This window comes from Ipomoea nil, unplaced genomic scaffold (genome assembly GCF_001879475.1).
Source record: "Ipomoea nil cultivar Tokyo-kokei standard unplaced genomic scaffold, Asagao_1.1 scaffold2555, whole genome shotgun sequence".
Classification (NCBI taxonomy): Eukaryota; Viridiplantae; Streptophyta; class Magnoliopsida; order Solanales; family Convolvulaceae; genus Ipomoea; species Ipomoea nil.
The window spans coordinates 10,171-17,436 of record NW_017618983.1 but is presented as its reverse complement, the minus strand read 5'-3'; the positions used below and the strand labels follow the sequence as shown (position 1 = coordinate 17,436).

Genomic DNA, 7,266 nt, shown 5'->3' with positions numbered 1-7,266 from the left:
AAAGAACTATCTTCACACCTCTCACTTTTGAGGTGATCTCAAGCTTATTGCCATCCTTTGTCACAATCATGTGACGATAAAATTCCTTGACCAAACTCGGGTAAGTCTCGGCCCTTATGGCGAGAAACCCATCCAACAAACTTTGGAAACACAAAATTGTAGTGCTATATTACGAGAGTGCATAATGGAAAAGTTGATATATAGTGCTTGAGATGATCCCAATTCCTCAGTTGCAAATATGTGAATGCATTGAAAAGAGCCCTACCCTACCAATTTTCAATTGTAATTAATTAATGTAAAATAAGAAATCTGAAATGGGGGATATATTAATGAGGGACAGACAGAGGGCAATGATAAATAACGAACCATAGGCAGATGAGTTTGGTTGTCCCTGCCATTTTCCATCTAGCAGTGTACTATGCAAAAGGTCCTTTAATCAGACTCCATATAAATTAGGCAATTAAAACATAGTAAAGCAAGAAGTGGAAAAAAATAATATACAGAGAATAGAATAACATTGAGGTAGTAAGGCAAGTAGTAGTTAATTGATGTAGGTAACAGAGCACACTATATGTCCTAGTAAGGCACTTGGTGAAATCAAAATTAATTGATGTAGGAATTATCTCAATATAAAACTAGCTTATATTATCCAAATTCCGCAACAAGCAGGAATTATCCAAAACGACGATTATCAACTTAGAAACAAAATCACTCCACAATAAAATATCATCTTATTTATTCATTATATGGCCGAACCCACAGCCCATAACATTCCTTAAAAATCCCTTGGTCCACCAAGTATGATGGACCATCCTTATACCTCCCACAGACCCAGATTCCTGCCTTCTTAAGCTGCTCATTCCTTAAGCATCATGAGCCTAAGATCTATTCTGATCCAAAAAAAAAAAAAAAAAAAAAAAAAAAAAAAAACAATACCACTCTTATATAAGGCACACACAAGACATCATTTCCCATGATAGGATCAATCCCATGGCAACCATTCCCTCCACGAAAGCTTTGGCAAATGGCTGCAGACCATAGCATATCTTAACAAATCCATTCATATTTTGTAGATCAGAATCCATTATGTACTGTCCTGATTCTCCTTGTTTCATCCCAGCTTCAAATCACATATGAACCTCAGCCTTTCCAAGTCCACTCCAATTCCAAATTCCAGCACTTCTAATCACCATTGGCAATTTGCAGATCATACCTGCAGCCCCCTTTCAGCTTCATCAATCCTCAGAGAGCCTTGGTAATAATAGCTAGCAAAATAAAAGTCTTGAGTAAGTAGTTAATATTCAATTGAATAATTATACTTATCGATTGGACGCATTAATGATTGGGTAATTAGCAACATTCTTAAGTAATAAGCAGCTCAGTTAGCTTTGTAATCAACATTGGGCAAACAGTACACAAATCAAAGTTGGAAAGAGCCCTAACAATTTAAATTCTAATTACTTGATGTAAATTAAGAAATCTGAAATGGGATATATTAACGAGGGACATACAGTGGCCCCGTTGAGAGGGCTGGCTGAGATCGTCGGAGACGGACTGCGGTGGTGAGAGCCTTAGAGCTAATTAATGAGAACATTTCAGTGTATAACATCACACTGAAATGTTATAGTAACCATGTTGCGTAATGACAATAGTAACCATGACATGAAATAAACTTTGAAGAAGAAATAAACACATGAGTCCGCAACAAAAAGAAAAGAACTAGAGTAAGTGATCATATTTGATTATATTTAGAAACTTTCCAGCTCAATTAATTCATTGAATGAAAATGGCATAATATGATAAAACCTTCAGGGAATGAAGAGAGAGTGTTCGAACCTGAGGTTAAATTAACCTTAAACATAATATGATAAAACCAACACCATTTTGTTCAACAGTTGCAAGCAAATCCCAGTAAATACCAGTCCTTCCTTGATGAGATCTAGAGCTTGTTTCATTAAAATAAGTCTCTCCACTTTGCCTTTGAGCTACAACTAGAGGCAACAAAAATACATTAAATATGGCGGATCCCTAATAACTCATATTTTAACGCACTCTATAGATATCGGCACAACAAAACATATGAAAAGATTTAAAACTTAATGCAATATTAGAGAAAAGAAAAGAAAAAAAATCAGTACATAGTAGTTAGAGAAAACATCAGGTTTAGCAAATGCATATTGACAGATGAATCACCTAAAGGAAAGGAATATTGCAATCACACCTAAACTTAGGAACATCTTGCAATCGGAAGGCTCAGAGCGGCTCAGAGCACTCAGATTTCATAGAAAAACAAACATTTAACATTTAATTAGCAACTTGGGCTATAATTAAAAAGAATAACAAGCAAGTCCAGTCTAAGAAATTGACGACATCGATAGCGGCAACAAAAATACAGTAAATATTGCCCAAAAAAAAATGCAATCTAAAACCATAAGATGCAATGACACCTAAGCTTAAGGACATTTAAAACTATCTACAATCAAAAACTATATACATTTCAGTCTATAACATCACAACTCTAATGCAGCAAGCGGAAGAATAACAACCAAGTCCAGAAAAATTAAAAAGGACTAACCATGACAGACAAAAAGACACAGGGTCATGCCATAACTATTACCAGAAAAGAAGTGGTTTTGAGGATATCGGCGTGAGATCGACGAATTCATGGCATAACTATTCCAGAGCAACCTTCTTTATTAAAACCATAAATGCAGCACTTACCATCCACTGATCTATTCGGGACTGACTTGTTATGCGCAGTTTAGTGTCTACATTATAGACCCAGGACCAAGTTAGTTTCTTTTTTAGCAGCTCCAACTGATGAGATATCTCTTCTATGTGTTCCACACTTTTTATCTTGATCTTCGGCTCCTAAATTTCATTAACTATTGGGCTATTGGACTTCTCTAGTTCATCAATCAGACTATCTGGCATTACACAGGTGGCCTACAATAACCTTCATAAGTCCCCTCGCTCCATATTCCCGAACAAAAGGGCCTGTAACTCAAAATGATTGTATGCACTCCACACCTAGCCATGACAATTAGTTCAAATGATTGATTTATGAACTGATTGAGACCATACGACAATCATTTTTATACACAAATGATTGATTTATGAGCTGATGGAAAGTACTGTAGTAGTGAGAGGCACCATCAGATGCATAAGCAAATGGATATTGCAATCACACCTAAGCTTAATCACATTTTCATCTATCTGCAAGCAAGCAAAAGCCTCAACGCACTCGATTTCATACAGAAACATGTCTGCAGCATCACAGCTATAATGCAGCAAGCGGAAGAATAACCAAGTCCAGTAAAATTAAAAAGAACTAACCACGAAAGACACAGCAGCAAGAATTTGATTCAATGTAGTGATTATTTCATTGAAATAATTATCTCCAATTTGTAGTTGTGTGAAGATGAATGGTTGCAATATATGTTCGCAACTCATGGGTACTAAGACATCCATTTCAAGCAATAGAATTCGAGCAGCAATGGTACAAAGTAAGGATACAGTACAATAGGAAATAAAAGAACCATAAGTATTGTGAATAGGAAAACAAATCAGCAGTAATTAACAACCCAAAGGATTTAATTAATTGATTTAAAATAACAAAAGGATTGTCAAGCAAATAAGAAAATTACCAGGTAAACGTGAGTGAGTAGTTAATGTAAGGAAAATGATTGTGAGTGAGCAATCTACTAGTGTGCTCTGTAAAAATCTAAAATCTAAAAGAAGCCGCAACTGAAAGAAAAGTATACACAAATATTTCAATATATAAATTTAAAAGAACTATGAAAAATTGTAGTGCTATTAAAATGTTACCTTCCGCATAAGTTGCTTGTTATCATGTAAGTTTTAATTCATAGATAGGATTTTCACTTTCCCCAATAAGTTTTAAACAACATAAAGTATTGGGGCATAAGAAATCAACTATATAAGTAATATTACGAGACTGCATAATGGAAAAGTTGATATATAGTCCTTGAGATTGAGATTGAGATGATCCCAATTCCTCAGTAATTAATTGATGTAAAATAAGAAATCAACTATGGGGGATATATATATTAACGAGGGACAGCCAGAGGCAATGAGATAATAACTAACTAGTGGCCCCGGAGAGACGGGCGGATAGATCGGGCTGAGACCAGCCGCATAAGTCCGCAACACGGCGGTGGTGAGAGCCTTCGGGATAGATACGAGCTCATAATGTAAGTTTCAAACTATATAAGTAATATTATCGATTGGGGGCACTAATGATTGGGTAATCAGCAACATTCTTAAGTAATAAGCAGCTCAGTTAGATTTGTAATCAACATTGGGCAAACAGTACACAAATCAAAATTGAAAAGAGCTCTACCCTGCATTAGATCTTGCTAAAAGAGCAAGAAGGCTGAAGGCTTGCATTTTAAATGACCAACAATAGCCTAAAAGTTAAAATTGCAATAACAACCTGTGTAAGTTTGCCCATTAAAGTCGAGACTCACTCACCAGTTTATCAATGACTTTGTCCGTTATATCATGAAAATAAATATACAATTTGGGAATGCTATTAATAGTGTAGTAGCAGTATTCTTTAAGAAACAGAACTTTAAGAACCAAAAACATTTCAAACACATTGTCGTAGACTAGGAAAACCGTCCGAAACAGCATTCTAATAATAATACATATAGTTGGAAAAACAAATTAAAATTACAAAAATTTCCTTTACATTAAGCAATTACTGGCTCTATTCTGGTTTAGGTGTCATGTTTACTATTTGAAGGTCAAACTGCTTCTTCTTTCTCTTTTAATTTCTTTAACATTTTCGTATAATGTTTTAAATTTGGTCTTTCGTATTAAATATATAAATGTAGTGTCTAAATATATAAATGTTATTCACTAATATGAATATATACTCTTCCTCACTATTAGTTTGGGCTTAAGTTGGATTAAAGCACACAATTTAACAAAATGGAAGAAAAACATGCAAATCAGATTCTCTTATTCAACTGACAATAGTTTACCTCAATACTATCCTTTCCAATCCACCAGCACAGGTAATAATCTTCTTTCTTATCATGATAGTGATAGGTGTATAGAACTACATAGCAATCTCCGCTGTTTGCACTGCCATTGATGCACCAAACCTGATATAAAGGCAGCATTTAGTACTACATAAAATAGATGGCAGCTGTCACCGGTATGAAATTTAAAATCAGAGAGAGAATTCCGAATAAAGCAACTAAGAAAGCAAATAAGGCCCATATACAGATTAAGTAATTCACACATGGCAAACTACTGATCTAGGCTTAGCAAAAGATGATATGTGCATACACAAAAAAGGCTTTAATCTTTTAAAGTCCGCATCAACCTTAACATAGAGTACTATCAAAATAGTAATAGTAAGAGCAAATAAAAAACGGCAAAATGAGCAGTACTAGTGTGCTGTGTAGAAATTTAAAAGAAGTAACCATGAGTGAGTGAGTGAGTAGTTAAAAAAAAGTAAAGGATTGTCAAGAAAATAAGAAAATTACCAAGTGAGTGAGTAGTTAATGTAAGGAAAATGATTGTGATTGAGGCATCTACTAGTGTGCTGTGTAGAAATTTAAAAGAAGTAACCATGAGTTGTAGTGCTATATTACGAGACTGCAGACTTCTATCATCAAATGTAGATGCTAGTGTGCTGTGTAAAATCGATCCCCGAGAAATGAACAACGATGATTCATTAACTTCGATCATCAAACGTAGATGCTAGTGTATGCTGAATGAGGTGGCAGACTTCTAGATGAGGGGTTCAAATCAGTAATGTGGCCTTGTTATCAGTGGCAGCAATGGAAAAAAATAAGAATATTTTGAAGCACAGTGGTATCTCATTCGATAAAAAAAAAAAAAAAAAAAGCAACATCTACTGAGCACCGTCAAGCATTGTAAGGATACAGCATGTAGTTTCCCTAGTCCCAAAAAAAAATTAATTTAATGGTGATTGTGTGTAAAAAATGATAAAGTACATAGGCCAAAAAAAATACCAGCTCATAATGTAAGTTTTAACCAGGCGCAAGAGAATTCGTTGGGCACATAGTAAAGAAAGAAGTTAAAACTTAAGCGAAGAATGGAATGGCCACGAGTATGCACCAAAATAGTACTATGGAGATATAAATGCATTTTCAGTTTCCCCAAAACAAACAATTAGCATAAGAGTATAAAAAACAAACAAACAAACAAACAAACAAAAGCACTTTCAATCGGCAGTAAGGGACATGATTAAGGGCACTTGAGACCATGTTGTGACAATGAACAAGTGCTTTCAGTAGTATTTATTTACTATGTTTTAATCAATGTGGTTAAATTAGCCATGACAGACCTCATATTGTCTACAACTAAGATTTTTGGAGCACTCAGAATAATGGGAAAAACTCAGATTGCAATCTACTTGATGAGAAACACACAAACAAGACCAGTCCAGTTGTATATTACAAGACTGCAGAATTGTAATGATATTCCAGTTAAATAAAAAAGAAGTAACCATGAAAAGAAAGACAGTTGTTAAATACCAGTCCTTTTGATCGTCCATGATGCACTTGTCTTGTTGAGAAGTCTACCCGCAATGTACTTTAAAATGTTACCTTGGGATAATCAGCATCGTATAGCACAGCAGCAGACGCAGCAGCTAGGTCAGCTCACTGCATACGAGCTCTTATATAAGTAATATTACGAGACTGCAGATTGAGATGATCCCAATTCCTCAGTTTAGCCCTAATTCAATTTCAATTGTAATTAATTGATGTAAAAATAAGAAATCTGAAATGGGGGATATATATATATTAACGACGGAGGGAGGGGCAATGACATAATAACGAACCAGTGGCCCCGGAGAGACGGACAGATAGATCGGGGTGAGAGCGGCGGAGACGGAGACACGGCGGTGGTGAGAGCCTTAGAGAGAGATGGGCGAGGCGGGAAGATAGGTAAGGAAAATCTGAGGTGAGGTTAGATTATTAAACTTAAGGATAAAATAACCAAAATATCCCCGGTTGAGCTGAGCTTGAGCTGACAGTATGTAAGTAAGTGTTGAATAATTATAAAGTAGTTGTTTTGTGTAGAAACTTTGACTGGCCATAACTTTTGACTCGGTCGTCCGTTTCGGACAAATTTTTTTTTGAAATCGCGTATTTTGGCCGTCGGCCGTAGGCGGTTTGGCCGTCGAATTTCTCACCAAAACGCTTCTTTTGGTCTTAATTTTAGTTTTTTATGTATTTAGATGTTTTGAACAATATTTCGAAC

The 7,266-nt window shown here is 35.4% G+C and overlaps 2 long non-coding RNA genes across 2 annotated transcripts; both read right to left on the bottom strand.

The window, feature by feature from the left end:
• Positions 1-1,490: 1,490 nt before the first annotated feature.
• On the bottom strand, positions 1,491-6,971 carry LOC109153861. The gene is made up of 4 exons (XR_002049620.1): positions 6,845-6,971; positions 6,537-6,738; positions 5,010-5,132; positions 1,491-1,577 (listed from the first exon to the last, which is right to left on the bottom strand). It is a non-coding gene; the product is annotated as an uncharacterized LOC109153861 (long non-coding RNA).
• Positions 2,879-3,484, bottom strand: LOC109153860. Its single transcript, XR_002049619.1, has 2 exons — positions 3,337-3,484; positions 2,879-3,216 (listed from the first exon to the last, which is right to left on the bottom strand). It is a non-coding gene; the product is annotated as an uncharacterized LOC109153860 (long non-coding RNA).
• Positions 6,972-7,266: the final 295 nt, after the last annotated feature.